General features: G+C 45.3%; 1 long non-coding RNA gene across 1 annotated transcript in view; it reads right to left on the reverse strand.

The window, feature by feature from the left end:
* Positions 1 to 928: 928 nt before the first annotated feature.
* The window catches only part of LOC117728342, a 47,133-nt gene continuing 22,564 nt past the window's right edge, over positions 929 to 25,497 (reverse strand). The window contains exon 3 of the long non-coding RNA XR_004609121.1: positions 929 to 1,104. This is a non-coding gene — a long non-coding RNA (uncharacterized LOC117728342). The remainder of the gene's footprint in view (positions 1,105 to 25,497) is intronic.

Here is a 25,497-nt window from a genome sequence, read left to right on the forward strand (position 1 = left end):
ACTGCCCAAGAGGGGCACTGCTTTATACATTTAAATTTTGAAATAGCCTCATTAAACATCATTTAATGTTACGTCTGGTTCCAAAATATAAAATAAAAACATTAAAAGAAACACGCAGTAACACATACATTTTCATTATTTTCTTCACTTTTTTTTTCTCCTCCCTTCCCATTTTTCATCCTACAGTTTCCATGGTACCGTGTCAAATAATGAACCTTGGTTTTCCTGATTATGTGAAAACGTTTTTGGGGAGACGAAATTTCATGTTGATGCGTGTCAATTTAGCTTCTAGCCAATTGTGGCTGACACCGATTCCTCCTCTTAAAAAAGAAAGTTCATGAAAGTGTTTGCACACTCCTAAAATTAAATGACTCTATCGGGAGGTAAATAAAAGTGCTGCAGCAGCGGTGCGTTTGTGGTACAGTGGAGGAGAAATTAACTACATAGAGAAACAACGAGCGCCGAAGACGTCGCCGAGAATAAAAGAGGAATCGGTCAGGATAAGGGTCTCGCAGATTGCCTTTCAGTGCCTCAGCAGAGTCCTGCTGGCGTTCGCTTTCCTCCACCCTTGACCCGCAGACGCGCCCGCATTTCTCGGGTTTCGGGAATTGGTTTAGCTCAAACTCATTTCATCATCATCTGCGAAAAAAAAAGTCAGCTCCCTGAAAGTGTGCTTTACTCTCACAAGTAGCAGCCTGACCTCCGACACAGAAACAGACCGACGGGCAGGAAATGAAGTAGAAGATGAGAAAACGCGGAGGAGCCCGGCCGTGGATGTGACACGTTCAATTCATGCATTTCTATTGATTTAATAGTGGGCGCTGTACCAGAAGGTTGTTGGTTTTAATCCCCCCACAGGATATTAAATGAAGAAATGAATATGCATGATGATGTGGCGGATCTTACACAAACACACGTCACTTACCGATGGTGTAGCCTCTCTTCAGCTCGCCACACCGGGGGCTGCGGCGCTGGGAGTTGGCCGTGTTGTTCTCCTGCACGGCCAGGCCGGCCGGCGTGGCCTTGTTGAGGGGCGAGGCCGGCACCAGGGTCGGAGAGAAACCCCCACTGGCAATATCCACCGACTGCGACTTCTTCTTCAGTCTGCAGGGGGGGGGAAACACAAGCAAAAAGCACAGCGGCAGAACACATTATTGTTATGATCATAAGTTCGGAATACACAGCGGAGGTGTCGCGCGACCTCCGCCGCTCCGATCGAGGCGCATTTGCATCAGAGGTCGCCGATGCCAATGTGCCGCGTCACAGAAAAGTAATCGTGCAGAGCAATTTCTGCAGCGGCAAAGACGTTGGGAGGGAGAATCAATAGGCTAATCACACCCGTGTTACGGGTGAATTCATTAGAATCACTCCGCTCGCTCAGTGCAGAAGAGGGGGGGTAAAGCAGGTGTGTACTGGAAGAGGACAGCATGAGTCCAGAGTTAAGACCTTGCTGGAGACAAAACCCAAAGAACAAAAAGGTTGGAGCGAATGCTCAGTACTCTGCGGCGGTAGGAAATGCTGCAGATGAATATCGGTGCTTTCAATTCATCCCGTCTCTTGTCACCCGTCTCCTCACATGGATCGTTTACAAGTGGTCCAGAACGCTGCGGCCCAAAAGCTTTTCACCGGCTTCTCTTCAAAGATCCAAGGTGAATTATTGTGAACACTTTGAGAGCTCCGCATGGTCAGGCACCTTCGGTAGAGGCCTACTGCGGCCGTAGGTCACCAGTTGAGATTGTGCCTCCGAAGTTAGGGTTCCTAAACCTTGGAACTCAACCCTTTTTGGACTCAAGAGTACTCCTAGAAATAGATGCAGCTAAACCAGAGATGTGGTACTTTATTCCGTGCATTCTTCATCCTTGTCAAAGCCTGCCGCCTACATTATCCAGGAAGCAACTGGACAGCCAAGAGTTGCACTAGCAGCGGCTAATTTAGCCTCAAGCCGCTAGCGTTAAGTAGAGATGTGAAACGAGTGACATCCCTTTAAAAAGAAATACGATTTACAACTTCAAATTGGTGGAAAATAATAACTGGTAATTAATTCACGAGTCACATCCTCTGTCATATTATTTATGGTCGCATTTGGTCCGTGTTAGCCATTCACTGTATTTACTTTACATTCTGTAAATATCTCCCTTTAAGGGGGTTGTCATTGATAGTGGCGGACTCCGCCTAGCTCCACGCTGGATTTAAAATTGTAATGTTCACAAAACAGAATTTCCAAATACCGAACGTCAGCTCCTAGACCGACATTCAGACATCCCTCACGCGCCCTCTTGTGCAGGAAAAGGCTTTACAAGTAGACGGCTTATAGAAAGTGTATCAAGAAGCTAAGAGGCCGGCCAAACGAGGTCAAATGCAATCTGCCTACGACAACTCCCGGAAGCTTATTAAAAGAACGACGACATCGGTGTGATCGTGTTATAAATGAGTTCACTGGGCTTATCTGAACGGGTAATGCTCAGCAGCAGGTCTATCCACTGACACACACACACTTTGGGTAAAAAGAAGGGTAAATGTCTCCTGAAACACTCTCTCTCACACACACACACACACACACACACACACACACACACACACACACACACACACACACACACACACACACACACACACACACACACACACACACACACACACACACACACACACACACACACACACACACACACACACACACACACACACACACACACACACACACACACACACACACACACACACACACACACACACACACACACACACTTTCAATCATTCTAGCAAAAAACTGCTGAAGCGAACGGAATCTTTCTGTCCGTTTCACCCGAGTTCCCATCCCCCGATGGACAAAAGCAGCACACATGACAGTGTCTAACTGGCTAATGAAAACGCTGGAGATGCTGTCCATCACCGTGTGTGTGTGTGTGTGTGTGTGTGTGTGTGTGTGTGTGTGGATTCGAACCCAGCCAAACGGTGGAGGAGGTAAACGGAGTAGACTGATCAAACAGGGGTGTCCTTCCCAAAAGAAACACACTTTTCTAAGTATATTCACCCCCCCAAAAAAACGTAGATATTCCAGCAGACGCCAGTTGCTCGACTCTGCACAGCAGACTTTAAATATTGCTTAAAATACTATTCTCGTGAAATTACGACTGTTACTTTAAACATTGGGATTGTATTCTCGTATTACTTTTATGTTTTGAATATGCAGAAAGTTTGGAACTCTTGGTGAAACGCATACCATCTTATTTAATTAAGCCCAGTGTATAAATGACTTTAAATGAATTAATGCATCATTGACACAAAAGAAGCGAGAAGAGTAAAAGCGGAATGCAGAATGAGAGCTTTACTTCATTATAATGCACTATATTTTCCTGGTGCATGAATTTTGTGGTTCCCTGCATGTAAAAAAGACATTTCCACCATGAATTGGCGCATACAAGTTCCCAAGAATGCAGGAAATTGGGGAGGACCCCTCAGACCCGCCCACACAACAAAACATAAGCCCTCATCTCAAAGCTAGAGGAAGTTAGCTCAATAATAATCTTGAGGAAGCTGCCTGTTTGTTTGGATGGAACAGAAAGGATGCTAATGGCGAGAGAGAGACACACAGACAAGAGAGAGAGAGAGAGAGAGAGAGAGAGAGAAAGAGAGAGAGAGAGAGAGTGTGTCAAGCTGTGTGAAGTCTATCTTCACTCCCTTAGGAGTCGGTACTAATTACTGTCTCATCATAGAGCAGAAGCCTCTCTTCCAGCGCTGTTTCACTGAGCTACAAGGCCAACCCATCAAAACACAATGTGTGTGTGTGTGTGTGTGTGTGTGTGTGTCTCAGAGATCAAATGACAAAGAAGGAACAGAACCAATGGATTAAATTAAAGTCTCATAACAGGAAGATGGAAACGGGGATGCAGTATGTATATCTTTTTCAGTTCAATCAAAACAACTACATTATGAAGCTCTTTTTTTTTTACGGTGAACGTTGCTTTCTACACATCTTTACAATTACAGATGTATACCTTGTATCGCCAGGCTGTAGTCAAGACCATTTGAGAAAGAACGCGGTGGAGAGAACCAACAGAGGCCTTTCAGTATCCTTCACTATGCGGCGGTTGTCCAGCCTTAACTGTGTGATATGACTTTGATCACTCAATGAATGCCTTTGGATTTAAATACACATTTTAAATGTGATGAAAATATCCAAATCTGACGAAAGGCTGCATTAATTGCTTATATTGAGAAGAAATATAACTAGATTCGAATATGAACATAGGAAACTAAATATTATTGTTATACTAACAAGCTAAATATGAACCAAAGTGGGATTTATGGAGGAAGCTTCCTGCATTTTTAACTGTAAAGACTGGGTTTATAACAGTATGAACTGACTGTCTTATCAGGCCAATGCTCACAGCCACAGCTCACTGAGGTAAACTGGCAGCGACATGTGACAAAAGGATCCGGGCACACCACGGCAACCTGATGTCAGCTCTAAAAAGCAAAAAGGATGGCGCTAGTTAGTGTTGTCCCTCACTGTCCCCAAAGCCTTTCTTTCCAGTTGTTTTTTTTTGTCCAATAAAGCTTGTTGTATTTGTTCTTGCTAGGTCGGCATTTTTTATTTATTTTTTTCTGCTCTCGGGCTGCGTGGTGCCAACATTCCCCACGCCGCCTCAGGCTCAGCACTGCGGCGACAGCCACGGGCCCCCGAGGGCCCTCGAGGGACAGCGGTCACGGTCACGCCACAGTGTGTCAACTGCATGGCGAGCATGTGAAAAATGTGGCACGGGATGCCACTTTTGACCCTCCGTGACCCCGCGAACAGCTGACTTGTGGTCGGCATAGTCCTTTCTGATGTACATCCCAGATGGGAACGCAACATTTCCGTCTTTCACAGAATCCAGACTCAAGTAATGCCGACGCTGCAGTCTTCAGCCGCCACGTCTCGCGGCTGTTAATGGAGCAACAGACAGAGCAGGATCAGGTTTCTAACCTACGAGCGTGACTTTCCTCAGGAGGTTTCCTTTAACTTGTAACTTTCCATTCGTGGAAACAGCATGGGTGTGTGCTCTCTGAGGGCCCCACTAGTTTGTTTTTTATAATCTTATTTCAAACTTTATTTAGACAGGTAATCTCCTTCTCAAGACACAACAGCAATGATACGAACAGGACATTCAAACATACAATCACAAAAAAGGTGTAAAAGTGCTAAAGAGGTCATTTAAAGCACAAGAGCAAACCCCCGTAGCCAAGTGTCAGTGGTATGGGTGAAGAAACAACACCACAACACTAGGCAATGTGTAATGTATGTAGTGGACTCCCTGCATTAAGCTAAACGTGTGAACGGTGGGATGGAAAGCGTGGAATTTTCACAACCCAACTAATAATCCGGAAACGCCACAAACGCACCCTACTGTGAAACCCAGGGGGAAAAAATGCCCTGGTGTGAAATTGCAGGAAGAATAACCGGCTCTTTTTTTGTTCTCTGGGTAAATAGGCTTCGTCCTGTGATCTCTCCACCCCCCCACCCCCCTTCCCCCCCTCCTCCAAGCGTCGAGATCATGAGCACCAGAGAGAAATGAGAGGCGTACGTCAACAAAGCCACCCAGCTCCGACAGATTTCATATCCGCGAGCGAACGCTTACGCAAAAGGAGACGAATGAAGGCAAACAGGCCCGGAGGCATTTGGGGTTTTTCTACCCCCCCCCCCCTGCTGCGATTTGACCCGGGCCAGGAGGCAGCGGCGTATTTGCAGCCCTGCCATACTAGCATCACTGAGATTATCCGACTCTACTGGGATCCACGTGGTTTGGCAAAGGATGCATAAACAACAAGAAATTTGGGGCTGAGTCAAAACACGCTTATCGCTCCCCCACTAAGAGGGATTAGACATAGGAATAAAAATAAACGAAATAAAAACGGAGCGACGACATATAACTTTCTTCTTTTTTTTTTTTCCCCCTCAGGGAATTGGTGTTTACGTATAGCAGCAGATAGGGCGGTGTGCTGTATAGAGACTATGGGGAAAGGCTGGGTTCATACCGTGTTACAGTGCTGTCAGCACAATGACTCGTCTGACAGTAACGATGCCCGGGAGTCCACATACACTCTGAATGCTGCTTATGTAACGTGGAAAGAAAAGGCTGGGAAACGATCCCATCACATTAATTTATTGCGAAAAGGAGTAGCGAGAAAAGGCAAGAATGTGCCCTTCAGGTAGAGGAACATAATGAGCGACTGGCGATGAAGAGGCTCGTATCTTCATCAAGTTATTCGAGGCGGGCGGATGATGCCGTCCTTGTTCCTTTCGGTTCACGTATCCTAGAAGGGTAACGTCCGTATTCTTCAACCCTTCCCCCCCCACCCCCATGTTTTTGTGTCCAACGAGGACAAAGTTAGTCGAGTGTTGAGCGAGAGCGCTCCGGCCGTTAGACGTGCTGCGATGTAGGCGTCTCCCTAAACGCCGGAGCAATCTTTTAAAAAAAAATGTGTCACTTAGGCACAAAAGACTTCACCGCATGCCAACGATATTAGGAAATATATGTTGTGTTACGCCCCTGTGCCGTCTGTATGTATAGCAAGGAAGGAAGACAACCAATCTCTTCTCATTACCATGAATAATACAAAATGCCCTAGTCGCCAGTCACTTTCTTTTACCGCCCTGGTTATCCAGTTGTGAATTATATAAAAACTAACAAGGAGCCTTCAACTCGGATGAGGACTCATTAGGTGTACATACAACGACACGAGGAGATGTCTTCTGAATCTGTTAATTACGTCTCGTCAACAGCCTCTCGCCTTCACACCATCCGTCAGACTCGGATCGAATGACTATTTGAAACGGGGGGTTTACGGGGATTCCAGTTCCTGCAATCATAAACAGAACAATGGTGTGTTACGAGCTCAGTCTCAATAAGAGGGAGTCGGTCGCCATCGAGCCTGTCGAGACTGCAGCTGGTTTGAGAGAGGGCAACAACGACCTGTGGTCATGTATGTTAATGACACCCCCCCCCCCCCCCATCCCTTTCATCCCCGGAAGCATGATGACATATGGCCGCTCTCTGCCCCGCTGTCGGACACCTCCGCATAATGCTGCGCGGAGCTGTACGCCGCATTACGCTCATCTGCCCTTTGCTAAATGCCAGAGCGGCGACTCCGGGTCAAAGGGTCGCGAGGCAGGTTTTGACCAACGGGGCTTTAAACTTGCCTCCGGATCAAAGCGGGGGAGAGTTAGCGTCTAAAGCCGAATGTCAGAACCTGCACGGCGTCGTTCATTCCTGCGTCCCGGGTTTTTTTTTGGAGGTGTGGATTTGACTAGAAAAGACCAAAACAAGCAAACGTTTGTGATTGGGAGTTAGAATGCACCGTTTGAAAGCGTCTGTCGAGTGGCGGCGCTTGAGATGGAGTTGCCCCCCCCCCCCTCAGCTGTCAGATTTGATGTTATTTTTTTCTTTTTTGACATCTCCTGTTCAGCAAATGCTTGTTTTCGTTTCAATTCTTTGACACACATAACATTCTCTTTGACTTTTTCCCCACTGGTGAAGGCAGTGGGAGGCCAGCTCCTGCAGACTGGTTGGATAAACAGTCTGTTTATGTTTGTGTGTGTGTGTGTGTGTGTTAGTGTTTTAGTCAATATCGCAAAGAAACTGCCTTCAGCCACGACCTATTAGAGGGATTCTTCTAAGCGGATACGGAAAAGAGGGAATAGAAGAAGAAGAAAAATCCCGGCTTCATTAAGTGTCTGGCTCGGACTCAGGGACTTGCTTTTTCTCCCTCGCTTTCTGGCTCTGTGTGTCACTCAGGCAGCAAACGCAAAACACACACACACACACACACACACACACACACACACACAGCGAGCAAACCTGCTCTCTTTATCCCCATCGTGGTGACAAGCACAAACGCACAACCCGTGAAGACTCGGCCACTCGATCATGCACAGCCTCACAGCCCGTTTGATTCAGGGAGTATTTGCGGGGCCTTGTGACTGCCGTCTCCCGCTGTCCTCCCTCCCCTTCTCCCCCATCGTTGCTAGGCCTCAGTCCTGTTCTCACGCTCTCAGGGGGGGGGGAGGGGGGGCACGTTTGATGTCAGTTCTCGTTCATTTTAAAAGAATAGTAGAATGTTTGTTTCTGAGAATTGGGTTTATTTGACAGTTCTGGAATTTGTCGAGAGTCACGTGGTAAGAATGCAAGTTGATGCTTTGCATAGAGAAAATACAGACATTACGATACTGCTACATTGTAATTCATTATATATCATTTTAATATTGTCATTATTTTGCCTCCACGTGGCTCTCAAATTAGCGACGGCTGAGGGTGGACACTATGGATTGCGACACACCCTTTAAGCAACATTATCAGCTGCAACCCGCCGCAGGGCGCTGGCCATGAGGTAGCCAGACATCAACAGCTTAAGCAGCTATTACACTATATATTACAAATAGTTCTTAGATGCTATATTAACGCCTTCCCTCCTTTGCGTATGTCTGAAAGACCAATAAACAAGACTACCGCTGCTCCCATCTGACCCCGAGTGGGGGCAGCCGGGGTAACCGTGCTCGATCGTCGGCGCACAAACCTTCGGTTGGCTGCCCGCTTTAATTAGCTCAAAACCCCGCACGTCTCATTTGCGGCGTGTCCTTGAAATGACACAAAGCAGCACCGCTGTCTCCGAGTAGACACGCTCCGGCTCTACGCACGAAGGACACTTCATGTCGTCGTCTGGAGAAAAAAAAAAAACGGCTGAGCCTTTGTTTTCCTCCGGGAGAACACACGAGTCCGGTCAGCGTTGAGCCAGTGATCGGCTGAGCGGAAGGGCACGCTGGAGACTTGGAGGACAGGTTTGCATGTGGATGAATTCCAAGAGAGGTAAGGTTGTTGACACCGAACCAATCAGCTTAAGGACTGGTAATATACTGTGTGTGTATGTGTGTGCATGTGTCTATCACCTTCCTGTGCGTCTCACCGGGGCAAATGAGTCGTCTCGTTTAATAAATCTTACGTGGTATTCTGCAGGAAGTCGTGTGTTCTCATAATCAAAACACAAACCAAGCAGAGTGGAAACTATGATTCTTTTGAGTTCAGTAAAACATTGGTGTCTTTGTCAAGAAGGGTTGACGTAAGGAGAGTCAGAGGCCAGACCTACGGCTCTCCGAAGGCCAATAAGACAACGCTGTTTGACGGTCTAGAAAAGAAAGAATGGCTCCTAAATGGAAAGTGACAGCTGAGATGGACGCGGCCAATGAAGACGGAGCCTCCAGGAGGTCTCTGGGCAGATGTCAGGCCCATCAAATGGACTCACACCAAAGCGGTACAGGAGGTGAGGAAGAAAGTACAGACATAAGTGCAATGTGATGTTTTCTAGTCAAATTAAATGTAGTTGGTTATCCGTCAGGCGAAAGAAAGCCTGTGGGGGGGATAATGCGCCTGGTCGTGTATGTGCATGTGTGTATCTGTCCATGGCTAATCCTGCATACCACTCGACCCATCAGCCCAATATTTTATATGCTCATTGTTCAGTATATGCTCAAGGACATCTCCTGGCTGCGGTGATTTTCAATATTTGAAAAAAAACAACTATTAAATGAATAGTTTTATTGGGTGCCGACTGCTCCCTCCTCTTAAAACAGCCACTATGATCCGCAAGTGATTAAACCGTCTGTTGGAGGCCACATTTTGGTATTCGTCATGGCCGAAAAAGGTTTGGCGGATGACACATCGAGTAAAGAAGTTAGGCACAATAAGAGATGAATATTTTTTTTTTGTTAATGTCGCTGCGATCTTGATTGGAAGGGAGCCAGAAGGGACAATAGACGATTTTTTGTGTGTGTACCCTGTCCTTTTGATGCATCTAAAATCATATTAAAAAGCAATGCCTCCAATGTAATTGGATCTTGTTTTATTCAACACAAAGCTGCAAGTAAAAGGGATATCAATGCAAGTACTGCTGTCGGAGGAGCACGGCAGCACTCCCGTCTGACCTGGATTGTATTTGGGAAATGTTGAGGAAAGCGTTACTGCAGCTGCGTTGTTGCCGTTTCATTTGCCAACTTTAAAATTGCACTTTTGATTAGACACACAGAAGAAATCCGACAACCGGCTCGGGAACAAACGACAGGCCATCTGCTTTTAAATTGGGGGCGGAATCAATGCAACAGTAAAATGGATTTTAAATTTCTCAAGAGTCAATCCAATGCATCCAGAAGGCGGAGCTTACTACAGCTGTGATGGATGGTGCTCCCGAACGCCCTCTTGCTCTAATCTACGCGACAACAAGCCCCGTCACCGCGGCTGAATCGGTTAACAGGCTGCAACGCGGCTGAAAGGACTGCATTAATGGCTCCATTATAAAACGGAAGATGTAAATGGAGAATGGACTGAATTTATACGGCAGCTTTATCCCAAGAGTGGCGTAAAGTGCTTTACAATGTGTCACAATCACATACACACACACACACATCTACACACAAATTAATGCACGAATAGCGGCAGAGCTGCCATGAAGACGACACTGGATTGAACATGTGGGCGTAAGGACAGCTGAATAATAATAATAATAATAATAATAATGCATATTAGTTTAAAAAGCACTTTTCATTCAAAAAGAATCTCAGAGTGCTACAGAGCCAGTAGATAGTTAAAAACAAACTATAATAGAAAAGTCAAAAACGCCTTCCTGAATAAAAAGGTTTTTAGGTCGGTCTTAAAGAGTCCAGGGTCTGTGTTGCCCTCACAGGGTCAGGGAGACTGTCCCATAAGCAAAAGGCCGGTCTTAAAGAGTCCAGGGTCTGGGTTGCCCTCACAGGGTCAGGGAGACTGTCCCATAAGCAAAAAGCCAGTCGCCCATGGGGCGGAGCTTGGTGTTGGGGACCCGGAGGAGCGAGCCGTTTGTGGATCTGAGGATGCGGGTGGAGGTTTCGGGAGTAAGGAGTTCTGCATTTCCATTTATGCATTTATGGGTGAGTAGTAAGACTTTGGAGTCCATCCGGATTGAGACAGGGAGCCAGTGGAGAGATATTTCATGCTAACTTTGAACGGAATCCATTATGTTCTGTAGCCTCAGCTAAAAAAATAAAATAAAGATATTCAATATTCAAATTCACAACATTTTTGCGTCTCATGGTCAAGAATGAACAAATAGTTCAACTTGTCACTATGATCTATTTTCTAAGGCAAAATGTAGTAATATTATTGAGCTGTGTAGAGCAGGTAATGTGCTTGAGGTTCTACACAAGTAGCTCAACCCAGCGGTTAGCTTAGCTTAGCGTGACGACTGGAAATCAATAGGGGTGTCGACTCTCTTAGTCAACTAATCGGTCGTTTTGGTCTTTCTTTAGTCAATATGTATTTTTTTGTAATGTTTTTTTTTCCTGGTAAATGACTCATTTACAAGAACCTCCTGAACACATCTCTGGTAAACACTAAGTGGTGTTTTTGTGGGATTCTTTGACTACTGATTGTCAATTAAATCAACCCATTGGTTAGTGTGCAAAAATACAAAAAAACAAGCCTCCCATCTATCCAAAAGTTCACATCTCCAGCACCTCTAAAGGAGGTTGACGAGCAGGAGACTCCAGAAATGCAACAAACAGGCTAGCCACCCATGAAAACCATAAACGGCATTTTGTTTTGTATGAATGAAGCAAACAACGTCAAAGTATATGCCTTTGAACAAAGCCATATATCCTACTTCTAAGTGGTGCATAGACAGCCTGGACCAAAATGAGCCCACAGGTCAGCATGTGACCTGCAGTGCTGCGTCACGGTAGGCTGGGCGAGAGGCACGACTGATCACTCACGACGGGCAGCACTTAGTGAACAGCCTGTCTTGCTGCTGCAGCAGCCAACTAGCACCAAGCGGGCAGCCACACTTGATATTCCCAGCACAGCTCCGCTCAAATGGGACATCTGTTAGCTTCCTGCAGCTCGGCCTCCATAAACCCACCTCCCTCACAATGAAGGCACCGCCTGGAGGAATGGGTGATGATCTGCCAAGCTGCTTCAAGATAATATTTTGGTGACGAGCGAAGGGGTCCGCAGGCGATTTGGGGGGGGGCTTCAAGCGTGTGTTGTTTTTAAGAGCAGGTCGCCCGCCCTCTATGTGCGCTGTACTTGTTAAGGAATCGATCCATCACCTATGTGGAGTGACTCTGAGTCAAACAAACGGAGCATCTGGCGCTGCAGGAGGCCTCGAGTAGATGCTGCTGACAGGTTGGTCCAGTTCAACGACCTCTAATCTACTCCCCGTGCTGCAAGAAAAATCTGAAAATTGCTCCTCCTCTCCTCACACTGCTGACGCTCTGCTCAGTAAAAAAAAAAAAAGGTTTTCCATTAAAACAACGAAACCACCCGGCTGAAAGATGTCAGTCCATCAAAAGAACAATTGCTGTGTGGCGGACAGAAGAGAGAACGACCATTCATATGAGAACATTACTATTTATTTTTGCCATTCACTCAAAACACTAATTTAACCTCCTTTTTTTTTTCCCAAAAAGGGACTGCTTTCCACATCACTCGCAAACAAACCAGTCTGAAAAATACTGCTCAATACAACTTTATACATCTATAAAGTATGTATCCTTGTTCCGACTGCCAGGCCAAATAAAAGATTGCATACAGATTGATTTTTAGAAAGTTTGGACGACGAAAAAAAAAAAAAAGAAAAATCATAATTACATTTTTGCACAATTGGGACGCATTTCCAAATTGTTTCCTACAGAGGGGTCAACCTGCGACGGACTTGTCACTCGCGTCGTACAGCGTCACAACTCGCTGCGGGCGCCCACGCCGTTACCACAGCAACCCCGGTTGGCGATGTCGTGGGGACACGCGGATCCCGATCACTTGCAAAACAACAATACGAAACGGCCCGTCTCAAAAGATCTTAATTGAGAAACGTAGCCTTATTGATTTTTCAGAAACCGAGCGACCAAACATCAATGAGGGAAGTCACCGCTAACACGCAACCGTGAATGCAGAAACAACCCCCAAAAACTATGCACTTCAAAAAAGAAAGAACTGCACATCCAAGGTGTGTGTTGGTCACACCTCACTGACTAGCAGCCCCATTCTACTCTCCAGGTGTTAGCAAGGCCGCACACACACACACAGACAGACAGACAGACAGACAGACAGACAGACAGACAGACAGACAGACAGACAGACAGAGAGAGAGAGAGAGAGAGAGAGGCCTTCAGCTCCTAAGCCAACAGTACACACTGAAACAAACACTGACCCGTTCGACAGATTAGTGACTCGATATGTGCGCTCACACTTTGGTGTGTTTTTCTTTACACGTGTGCTACAACCCTACAGGAATTAAGACTGTCGACATGGCAACACACTAAACAAACCTGCCGTGTGTTTTAGGTCTTGGTTTTGAAACAGATAGCTGCTGGAGGACACTGTGGAGTGTGAGTGTATGTGTGTGTGTGTGTTTATACAGCGACAGCATGCGATGCTGTTGTGGGCGTTTCCCCTGTTGATACAGCATTGAACTGTATCGCACCGCACATCATTTATTATGATTCCCATAGTTATAATGCATTATAAACAATGTTGCTCATTGTTTGTTTGCAAGTAATGTTTGTGAAATTTAAGTCTACGTTTTGTGCGATTGTTTTTTACGTTACTCAATACAAACAATGACTTATAATCACATGAAAAAAACAACAACAAAAACAGGGATTGAGTCAATGACTTACAAAATGTGAATTTTAAAATGGCTATATAATGCATTGTGGTGAATGTAATGTGTAAATAATATTTGAGAGTGTTGATAACTAATTATACAGTGCAGATTAAAACACTATCAGATTAATTCTTAACCAAAATATCACCACAACCTAATTGAATTTAATCACACACACACACACACACACTACAGTGAATTCTGAACATCCGTGGAGGTGAATCAACACAACTTTTAAAAGCTTCTGCCGTCGACCCGCTGCAGGATTTGCATTCAGGGTCAGGATTAGGTTTATTTTGGAGCGAGGTTGGAGGTTAAGCACGCAGTAGTGAAGGGTTATGTTAACGGGTCCTGGATTAAATCATCGGGGGAGGGGGGTGTTCAGAGTTAAAGCAGCATGCACTCAGGTGCGTCTCTCTGCAAAACAGTGACCCTCCGGCTGTTTAACCACAGTCCAGAAGCTTGTCCCCCCCCCCCCCTCGTGACGAGCAGCTCCCGTCCTGCTGTTGGTGTGGAAGGCTGCAGCCACAGAACAGAATAACTTCTGCTTCGTAAACAACACACACAGTCAGCCTGTGGCTCGTCTTTGCTTTGTCCTTGTCGTGTTGACTCCCCCCCTTCCTTACCCACCTTCCTTCCTTCCCTTGGCCCCACGCCACCAGCGGCGAGCGAGCGCCATGTCTGGCCCAGCTGGGCTTTTTTAGCCGAGTCGAGCGCAGCGTGATGGAGCGACTTTTCTCCACCCGCTCGCTTTCGCCCTCATCGTTTTTCTTTCTCTCTCTCCCTCGGAGCCTCTTCTGCACCACTGCTCTGCCACCATTAATTCATCAGCTCAAATCTCCTGCGAACTCCCTAAACAAGCTACTGACACACACACACACACACAGTTTGACCTAATAGCTGCTGACGTAAATACTTGTTTTTCTATTTCGATGCCCTCCAAAAATGGAAAGTGCAGATGTGAACCTGTTTAATGAGAAGTTGCTAATGAGTTCATTCACTGTAATTCACATCTGTTTTGTTTACCCCCACTGTTTACCTCGGGGGAACAATGCACACCAACACCAACGCTATCAGTCACAAAGAACTGGGTAAACAAAGCGTGTGCTCTCGCGTGCCGTGTTCATTTACAGTAGTAGATAATAATCTGGGAGGCTGGGAGGTTTGCTTTCACTGAAAAGAGGAAAAAAAAATACAAAAAAAGCCATTTGGGAATGATCAGAAAGGATTCTTTAGCATCCAAGTGGGCGGTGTAATGAGAGTGTTTGACAGCTGAGCTGGCAGAAAAAAAACAAGGTAAACAAACTTGTGTTTGTAAATCGTAGCTTACAAGTCGAGGAAAGATGGCGTTCTGTCAGCAGCGACGCTGAAAAATGATGATCACACCAGTTTCAACTGCTTCATAAAAAAATAAGATCGCAATGAAAGGATTTGATTGGCTACATGCAAACGACTTTCCTGCTTAAACTTTATTTTTCAGCTTACGTAACTTAAACAGCTGGATGTTTGCCAGAGTTTAAAGTCTTTAGACAGGTCGAAAGAGCTGACTACACACAAACATACACACACACAGCGTGTTGTTGCTCTAGGGTTCAATGTAAATCACGACCGACAGGGAACAGTGTAGCTGTGACCCCCCTCGCACACACACACACTTATTAATTCATGTCTAATAATCAACATTCGGACACAGTTGCTGCATAATTCAGCATTCTGAACTGTGTTCAGTGAAACAAATCCAACCAGCGACTGAGCGCATGCAGCCCGTACACACACACACACACACACACACACACACACACACACACACACACACACACACACACACACACACACACACACACACACACACACACACACACACACACACACACACACACACACACACACACACACACACACACACACACACACACACACACACACACACACACACACACACACACACACACACACACACACACAGTTCACCCCTAAAGTTGGAAAGCACCCTGACTTCTGATCATTTTCCCCCTTCTACGTGACACCGATTTGAAAATCGACATTCATTCAAAATCTTCCACTAGATTTTCCGACACGTGCGTGTGACCCGTGGCCGTACGGCTGATGTCGACACTGTGGATTAAAAAAAGGCAGAGTGGTGAAGATTAGAAGCATGACCTGGAGTGCTCATTTCCCTTGCCTTGCCAATGTCCGTGTCTGTTTGGTGGTTTCGGGCCGAGCGGTCTTCAACGTGATGGTCGGGTCACAAACTTTCTCATTTAAAAAACAAACAAAACAGGAGCAATAAAAAGGTGTTCCAGCATTGCCTAAATTGGACAGTTTGACTGTTTTTTTAATGGACTCAGAAGTTCATTCAGTGAGCGACTCAGGATGCCTCAGAAGGTCCTTTGTTCCGGCAGCAGTTCGATTTTTTAATGAACACCTTTAGGTGTTTTTAGATTTAGACTTAGCATCTTTCTGTTGGTCATGTTTTATGGGGCATCTTCTGATTTAGTTTGTTCCTTGTAGTGTGTTACTTGTCTGCTGTGGACTGTGTGTATTGTTGTCTCTACGAATGTTTGGTGGCAAATGAGTTGGAGTGGGGATTAATAAAGTTTTCTAATCTAATCTAAGATCACGAGCAGTGATCAACAGTTAGATTCCTCAGCTATGATTGGTTGTTTTTCATTTGGAGTGTGATGGAGAGGAGGCAGAGGAACCCGATTTATTCTCAGATTATCCGTTGCATTTAATGCCGTCAGGATTGTCGTGACAGTGGCAAAATATGTCCAAAAGAAGAACTGTAAGCTTTAAAATAGTTGTGTTAATGAGTCCAAATGACCACACAGTTGGCCCGAGGATAAGCCAACGATCACAGACTCCGCCTGGCTGCATTCCGCTGCCTCGCTAATCTTTCCACAAGGATTTGGTGTCTCTTGCACATTTGTTTGCAGTCTGAAGAGAACGAGCTGCAAGTTACAAATGGACCTGTACTTGTAGAGCGCTTCTCTTGTCATCCGCTCAAAGCACTTTAACACCACATGACATCATTCACCCATTCATACACTGATGGGAAGGGCTAAGGTTCCACCTGCACATCAGCAGTAACTAACATACACACACACACATTCATACACCGTAGGCACAGCTACGGGAGCAATTTTGGACACAGATCCTCTGATTGAAGGACGGCCCTGCTCGGGAGGGACCTAACTTTGAGGTAGTCTCCTTTCTAAGAGTGTCGCGCTTGGCTGTGCAGGCCGTTGTGTGAAGAATGACACGAGAGAGCTTGAGAGGGAAGTCGGAAACCTCGTCACACCTCTGCACACCTGGTTCCGATGAACTGATCAGGGATCAGATAAAAACGTAAATGGCTCGAGCTACTTTTATTTGTTGCTTTAGCGAGATAGAACAAGTGGTATTTTAGCTGCTGACAGACCGTGTATGTATTAAAGAAATAAATAAATAAAAGAAGCAGAGGATATTTCCACAGACGGATTACTGACAAAGTTGCACTATGGGACGGCTAAAAAGTACCTTGCGTCTAGAATGCGCCTCTCACCGTCTCTGGAGGTGGATTCAGATCCGTTTTTTTACATTTACATCCTTCTCGAGTTCGGCTGGCTATCAGAAATCGCCCAAGATGCATGATGTGACTATGTTGAAATGGGGTCAAAGTAGTCCTATGTGTATGTGTTCCATTTAGCTGAAAATATAAGAGAAAAAATGAAGTCCCTCTGATCTGTATTACAATGAAATCTGGTATCCAATTCACCACGGTGGAAAGACGGTGCCGTGTTCTTCCTCTCCGATTCCTGTGAAAGTCTTAATGGCTTCGTGTGATCAAACAATAAAAACAACAGAGCGATGATCTTGTGAATGGATGACACGTCTGTGAAAAGCTTGGCCGTGTAAAAGGGACACGCGGCTCGCTCCACTTCTGAGGAGCCCGTTGTTGCAGCCTAATGCCGACCGTACCATCTGGTGTCAAAAAAAAAATAATTACAAATCAGAAGGCCGTTTTCAAAGTGGCCTATTAAGACGCCGTGGCCACCACCGAACGATCATCCTCAACGTTGAATGCTTTCAAAACCCGTCTTTGACAAACAATCCAATAAATCTTTGAAATCTGTCTATTCTGCTCTCCTTGCCCCACCCCCGTGCCATTAGTTCTCCTTTGATTGACATGCTAAAGAGCCATAATGCAACAAAAATGTTTGATGATGCTTTTAGCCTGCTTCCTCCTCCTTTCAAAACAAACCTCAATTTGAAATAAAGCTACTAGGGAAAGAAATTGCTTTTGGGTAAAAAGAAATAATATTTTTTTTTTAAAAAGGGAAAGAAAGGAGAATCCAGCAAAAAGAGTTGGTACGTACCCAGCAGGTCTCCGAACAGGTTCCATGGTTCGCGCTGAGGAGATAATGGTATCGATCCCTCAAACTGCTTAACTTAAGCGTAGGAAGAGGCCTGTCATGTGACTGTGTCCTCATTAGGAGAGTGGGGCACTGTGCTAATTTATTTACCCAATATAAGCCAGACCAGGAGGAGGAGGAGGAGGAAGCATGAGCTGGCCGAGCCGATTTGAGCCCGTTTACGGATGCCTGAGCAGGAAGAGGAAGTGTGTGTGTGTGTGTGTAGGTACAGTAGACTAGATTTAGGGCGTTTCCAGTTGGCATAACGGTTTCCTGGTGGCGGAGAGGTGATTAGCGAAAGCTAAAAGTATATGGAGCTCATTTAACGCGGCACGGTCGTGATCCTGTGAAATAAAAGTATAGTAAAGTATAAAACGTGTCAAACAGCAGCATCGGTGTGCAGCCTAAAGAAATGTGAAGCATATGGGGCGACAATACTGTCAATTGTCGATACGTTTCCTCATCATCGTGCAGTGGTCATGCAGGGGTTGAACAGCCGTACTGCTACTGCCCCCTTACCCTCCAGGACAGTGCAGATTTGTTAGATTTTTTATTTTGTCAACTTTTTTATTTATTTTAGTCCTAAAATGATATTTATCGAAAGCTTTGGTCTCTTATTTTATTATAGGGAACAAATCCCACCTCCTAGGTTTGATTTTGAGGTTTTCCTGTCGTATCAGGATAGAAGAATCCCAGTTCTCCCGGTAGAAAAAACAAAAAACAAATCACATGAATGTGACCTGATCCTAAATCAGTGCTGCTGTTGTGACATCACTGATGAGCATGGCTGCCAGCAGTGCCTGGCTAGGAGCGGGCTGTCCGATTGCATTATACCGCAACTGCAAACGAGAAGCGGCACATGCGGCGCATGTTCTTGTGCAGGGGATCCAAATCCCAAAGTTGTTGAGCAAGAAGGATTCGACACACGGGGGGGGGTCGCAAAGTGGCGTTCCGTCCTGAAACGGCAGCAATACGAGCCGCCGAGTTACCGCTTTGCTCCACATCCATCCGTCAGTGCCATGGAAACCCAACAGCGCCACAGGGCAGACAGAGATAGAGAGCTGCTGTCGGAGGACTCACACGGTGAATCATAATTGGGGTGATATCTTTCACATTTAGCTAATTAAGCATCGTGTCTCTCACATTCTAATCTCACAGACTGGTAGCCAGTGGTTGCTAACGTCTGGCGCTGCCGAGTCTACGGTTTCTGTTCGCAGAGGTTCTCGACCCTTTGGTAACGTACGGCCCACTTCTGAATATTAAACATTTCTGGAGGACCACCATCTAAAAAAAGTAATAAAAAATGAGACCAAAAACTAAACTGGGTTGTGAATGTATGTTACGCCTCCGTCTGCTGCAATGAGATGAATAATTACTGCGCTTACGCTCACCCATTTTGTATCCAAATTTAATATATTCAGGGTTATTTCCTCACTTCACGCTTTGGAGCTTTGGTGCAGGGTCCGTCACTTTGTCGCTTACATTTTTTTTGGGGGGGGGGGGGTCGTTTATCTCCACCTGATCGGTGTGGCCATATTCAAAATGAAATTGATCTTTGATTTCTCTCTTTACTTTTTCTCTGCATAGTTTTCCAAAGACATGAAAGCGTGGTTTAAGTCGAGCGTGATGTTGCCTCACTCGTAAAAAGAATGATCCCAGTCACTTCCACCCAGTGGAGGCGTACAGCTTATGGATTCGGGACTGAACGATTCCAGTTTAACGCCTCACTTTGCTGCAGTGACGCACGAGTGAACTCCAGGATATTGTGACGTCACCCCGTAAATTATATGTTTGGGGTGTTGGTAATACTTTGTTGAACCAAAGAGGACATCCAGTGTAAACATTCAAATAATTCCTCTGTTGGCAAATAGGAATGCAAAGAGCTTTATCTTCATCTCTCTGTGTGATGTATTGAGTAAAGCTTGTGACAGGGGAGCAGTGGAGACTGGGCTTTTAATCAGAGGAGGAGGAGGAGGAGGAAGGGGGGGGGGGGAGGGCTGGGGGAGCATTACATAAATAGTTTTATTCTCCGTAAAAAATTCATTATCTGACCAGACATTAATCTCGTCACATTTATATTTAGAAAGGGCTTACATCAAGATGGAAAACCAGGTTAATACTTTACAGCATACAAGGACAAAAACAATTGTTTATGTAAGCAGCGACGGCCAAAACGTCAACATTTACCAGTAAACAAGGATTATCCAGTTTCTTACTGGCGTCAATAAAGAGCTGCAGGGATGACATGCGTTCGCATCGCATCGGTTTCCTCGACAAAAAGCCAACGGGAACTTTTCACTGGATTTGGGTCAAATAAATTCGTTGATTTCTACACATTTACAAATACTTTTATGATTTTTTTTAATGATTTTTTTCCGAAGTGTGAACGCAAATCGGCAGCAGTGAAACATGGGCTATAAAACTCCACAGTTCAACACGCAATGAGGCGGTGGAGGCCGGCTAGTCGGTGTGACGTCGGCTCGTCTCATTTAACCGCTTCTTCTTCAAGCATTCAACAAAAAACACCCAGTCAAAATAACCTGTTGAGTTCGAGACCGGAGAACCGGAGGTTCCTTCAGCCCTCTATTGTCCACTAAAAGTAGGCCAACAACGTAAACAGGTATCACAGTTTACGCTAGCTCTGGATTACGGTCTCCTCTCCAACACAAGTAATGAAGTGATCGTCCAGATGAACTTACTGTGGTCCTTTTGTTTTGGGATACTGTAAAAATGTGCACTTCATGCAACTTCAACACGTTCCTACGTGTGAACGGTGTGGCGAAGGATGCAGTTTTCCATCATTAAAGTGCTACTTCAGCAAGAAATGCCAGTATCACCAGTTATCGCCATTGCTGCGTTTCATCAACACGTCAGTCATGTACAAAAACAAAACAAAAAAGACACGGTAAAAAAGGTGCTATTGCTCTTCGAAAAGATGCCGCCTTTCAACCACGAGTTATAAAAGAGAGAGAGAGAGAAAAAAAGAAACACAAGAAGAACAAATGATGCAACGTCTCTCCGGGCCGCAGCTGTTAGACAGCGAGCAATGAAGAGGCTCAGTTACAGAACTCAGCTCTGTTCATCATGCGCACATGAGAGACAACAGTGCACCCGTCTCCGGGCTAATCTGGAGGGGGAAAAAATAAAAAATGGAATTGTTTCAACATTTTTTTATCTGACAGCACACAGAAATCTCTCGGGGGAGGGGGGGGGGGGACGTCTAGAGATCGTTTTTTCTCATTTGTGGTGTAAAACATGTTTGGGTTTTCTCTCTCACTGCCTGGACCCCCCCCCCCCTCCCTCCACCACACACACCCCTCTGCGGGTGACTACTCGCAGGTACACCGAGAGATGAATCTTCATTAGTGGAAAAAGAAAAACCCTGAATAATATACACACACACCTTCCTGAGACTATTCATCAGTAACAGCACTGACTGACACCATTGGGTGAAAACTAAGGGCTCCAAATCCGTGAACGCGCCTGCCGATATGACTCCAACGGCATCCTCCACCCATTTCATCCTGACATAAACACTCCAGACGTTCGCCTTGAGCATGGCAGCAGATCTCTCCCCTACCACTTAACAAGAGGCCAATTTAATATCTTTCAATAACAATCAAAAAACAGACTTGAATGAGTTGTAATATAGCCGACCTAGAGGCTACAAGAAAATATATTCTACCCCTGAGCTCCTGAATGCTGTATGCAACGGAGTGGATGCACCGTATTCTGGTACACTAAATGACCTTTCGTGATAATTGTGGCCATGTGTCCTTGAGGCTCTCAGCCGTGGAGTGGATATTATGCAACTGGGATGACTTCACTGCACTATGTAATTTAATTTCAAATATCAAACACAGCAAGGACAACAAGGCCACATGAAGAGTGTCCCTTTTGTTGCATCATTTATGGAAGCAGGCACAATATGCCGAGACGTCTTTGGCCGGCTAAATTCACTTCCAACATTACTCAACCCGAGAAGACGGCCTCGGATTCTGCTGCCTCTTAATGAAAATATGTTGATTGCAATCATACACAATAATCTGGGAGTAATCACACAGCTGCATTTCCTTTATTGCTTTCTGATCTTTTTAATTCCGGTTTTACTTTTAAAATCTCACTGTCGCGTTCAAGACCCCAGGACAAATAGAGGCAATACCCATATACACTGCTACCCATCTACCCGTATACGCAACTACCCATGATACGCATATACCCATATACACTTCTACCCATGATGCCCGTTATCAATATCCATCTACCCATACACACATCTACCCATCCAAGCATATACTCATCTAAGCATATGAAAACGTATTTACGCATATAAGCACCTATACCCATGATTCATCTATAACCATACATACGTCTATCTTCCCATGATTTCCACACACACACACTAACCAAACATTTTGACAACATTTGGACCATTTAGTAAGAAAGACTTGTTGCCATTTGTGGCATTAAGAGTGGGGGATATTCTGGGAATTAAATTCAAAAAGCTTCTATAACCTTAACCCAAACACAACTTTGGCATTTCAATTTCACATCAGCAAAATGTCCGATGTTATCTCATTCCTTTGATAAAGCCCTGATGCAAGCCTAATAGCACAAAGTATTGGCTTTGATAGCATCTCCGCCCGACAGGTTGACAGGTACTGGCCATGACTGCTCGAGTCGTGCATGTTTCCACTACCTCTGCAGGGCGTTGAACTCAGGATGGCCCTGAGACTGATGGTTAGAAGCACACTCCCGTCATGCAGCGAAGACCAGGACCTGTGGGCACCGGCCGTCTCCTGGCAGCAGGGGCGACGTGAGCTAATGAAACGTTAAAAAGAGCATGTTCTACTGGCAGCCACTTCCATTCACATCACTGTGGCTGAAACACGAAAACCGTTTTCAAACCGTTTGATCGGAGGAAGAATGTCAAATTGCACATTAACACCAGCTACGACTCTGGGAGGTGAAACAAAGCCAGAGCTGGAGCGAGGTTATCTACGGTAACACTGCAATACCTCCTGGAGCTGTTTGACTGTAAAATCTAAAGTTGATTCTCTTTATCTGAATACATTTACATGAAGCGGTTGCACAAATGTTGAGTAATGTTTGCTTCAACTGTTGCCGCCAGCAGAGCTTTTCCTCTGTGATGCACAAATAAAAACACCTCTCATTAGCAAAGGAGCTCCCCTCTGCGCTAATGAGAAGCAATTACATCACGTCACCTTTGTTTTGAGCAGTACTCGACACCCCCCACTTTTTCCTGCAGACCAAAATAGGCATCATTTCCAATTCTTTTTTTTTTTTTAAAGCAGACCAGGTAAGCACTCAAATAACACATCAAAAAGGAGGAGAAGCAGAGAGTTTCAATGGCTCCGAATAAGTGCCGTCTTTCTCGCAGACGGCAGGGCATAACTCGCTGGCAGGGCCAGCTGTGACTGCAGTTTGTCGCCCGTCACCTTCCATATGTGGCAACACGAGCCGACCTCTGGACGCCTTGGCTGCAGCTCTCATGCTGGGAGCAAGAATGAATTGTTGACGTCACGCCATCAGACATGAATACTCAGTCGAACACTGCACATCTGATTGTAATGAATGTTGACTTTCAGACTCGTCTTAAAACTTATTTTGCCAACAGCTTCTCCGATTATCCGACACATGAATTATTATTACATGACGCTGTAGAAACAGGGTCTTCTGGATGGCATCCCTTTGAGGACAATTGTCAAGGTTGTTTACGGTTATCACATATTATATTTGCTTTGCCAGCAGACCAGCAGCAGTCATACAAGCTGTGTTAGTGTCTGCTTGCTGCCCCCCTCACAGGGTCAGGGAACACATCATGTATAAGGCCTTGCTAGAGCCACTGCCAGCGACACGCTGATTTGTGTACTTCTTTTCTGAGGACCTTTTTTTTCGTGATTCGGATTCCAACCAACCAACCAGCCAATGTGGAAGGGCCTTTTCATTTACAGTCTCTCTACTGGCCATCAGGGGGCGTCACACATGGCCACTTCCACTTAACAGTTGCAAATATCCAAGATGCCCAAAATCCAAAGATGCCAAAGACCAAAATGTCGAACTCAAGGCTCCAAAACCGCGACGACTATATCCACTTCTTATATACAGTCGGTGGTTTGGGAACGTTACATGTACAGCTGTGTGGATCTCTTCACCATTTTTCTCTCCAGATGTTTTCAAGCATGTAGCTCGGTAGCTGACAATGTTATTGACATTCACATTCTTAATCCGTCCAACATGCGTCTGATTGGTCAACGGTTTCTTCATTAGCTGGAAACAGACGTGTTTAAAATCTCTGAACAAATCCGGAATGGTCAGGTCTGAAACCAGACTCCCTGACCTCAGCACCTTTGGCATGAATGGGAACATCAGGACTAATCACTCCTCATTGGCAAACCTCTCTAAAGCTCCGATGGCTAAATTGGGGCAAATCCCTGCAACCTGGTTCCAAATTGGTGTAGAAAGCCACCTGAAGACCGGAGCCAATTATAGCAGCGTATTTTGGCTCAGGGACAATTTAGCAATCAAAAACATGGGTCCACTTACTTTTGGTAATGTCAATCATCCCTTTGATAAGGTATCATTTCACCATCTTGTTTCCATTTTTCTCATTAGTGAACAACAGGATTGTTTCCATGAAAAACAATGTGGAGGAAAAAAAAAGAAAAAGATCCAAGCACCAAACAAGCACCCTACATAATTAAAACCCAGAAGAAGCTGCTAAACACTTACTGCAGGAAAGAAAGAGAGGAGACCGAATACTTTGAGTCATTTTTTGGGCCTCTGTTTTGGGCGCCTGATTAGTGAGAAACAGCCTGGTCTGACCCCTCCATTTTCCAAGCATCATTAAAGTGGAGGCCAGCGTTCCTCACTGGATGGATACAATCTGTTAGTGTATATCAATTCCTCCACCAAGAAGAACAAAGCTCATTACGGCTGAAGGTCTGTGGGTGTTTAAAAAAGGGAAAAAAAGATCACGGCCCTTATAATTGAACGTTCACGTAGACACGGCACCGATATCCCACTCGCTGTAAACCTGTCAGATATCAACATTAGCAAGTGATGCTCCATTTATGCAGACAACGACTGCATGAGACCCTGCAGGCTATCGGGCAGAATGAATTGTAAAGAGACGCCGACACATAGAATTTAATTCCTGACTTAACTGCTGCTAGCCACCGAGTCATTGCTTTACACGGTCCGTAAATGAGGTTCATGCATTTCCCGCATCAGGTAACGGGTGATTTCTAATGGCGAGGCAGCAGGGATGGGTCTCTGGAGGAGAGGACGGTCTCAAAAAAACACAGGAAAGACATCAAATATGGATGTCTCACTTTCACAAACCAAGAAAATTAAAATATATGCTGCAGGCCTAATCTCTGATAACCTCCTATATCAGAAAGAAACTGAAGCG

This window comes from Cyclopterus lumpus, chromosome 25, assembly GCF_009769545.1.
Source record: "Cyclopterus lumpus isolate fCycLum1 chromosome 25, fCycLum1.pri, whole genome shotgun sequence".
Classification (NCBI taxonomy): Eukaryota; Metazoa; Chordata; class Actinopteri; order Perciformes; family Cyclopteridae; genus Cyclopterus; species Cyclopterus lumpus.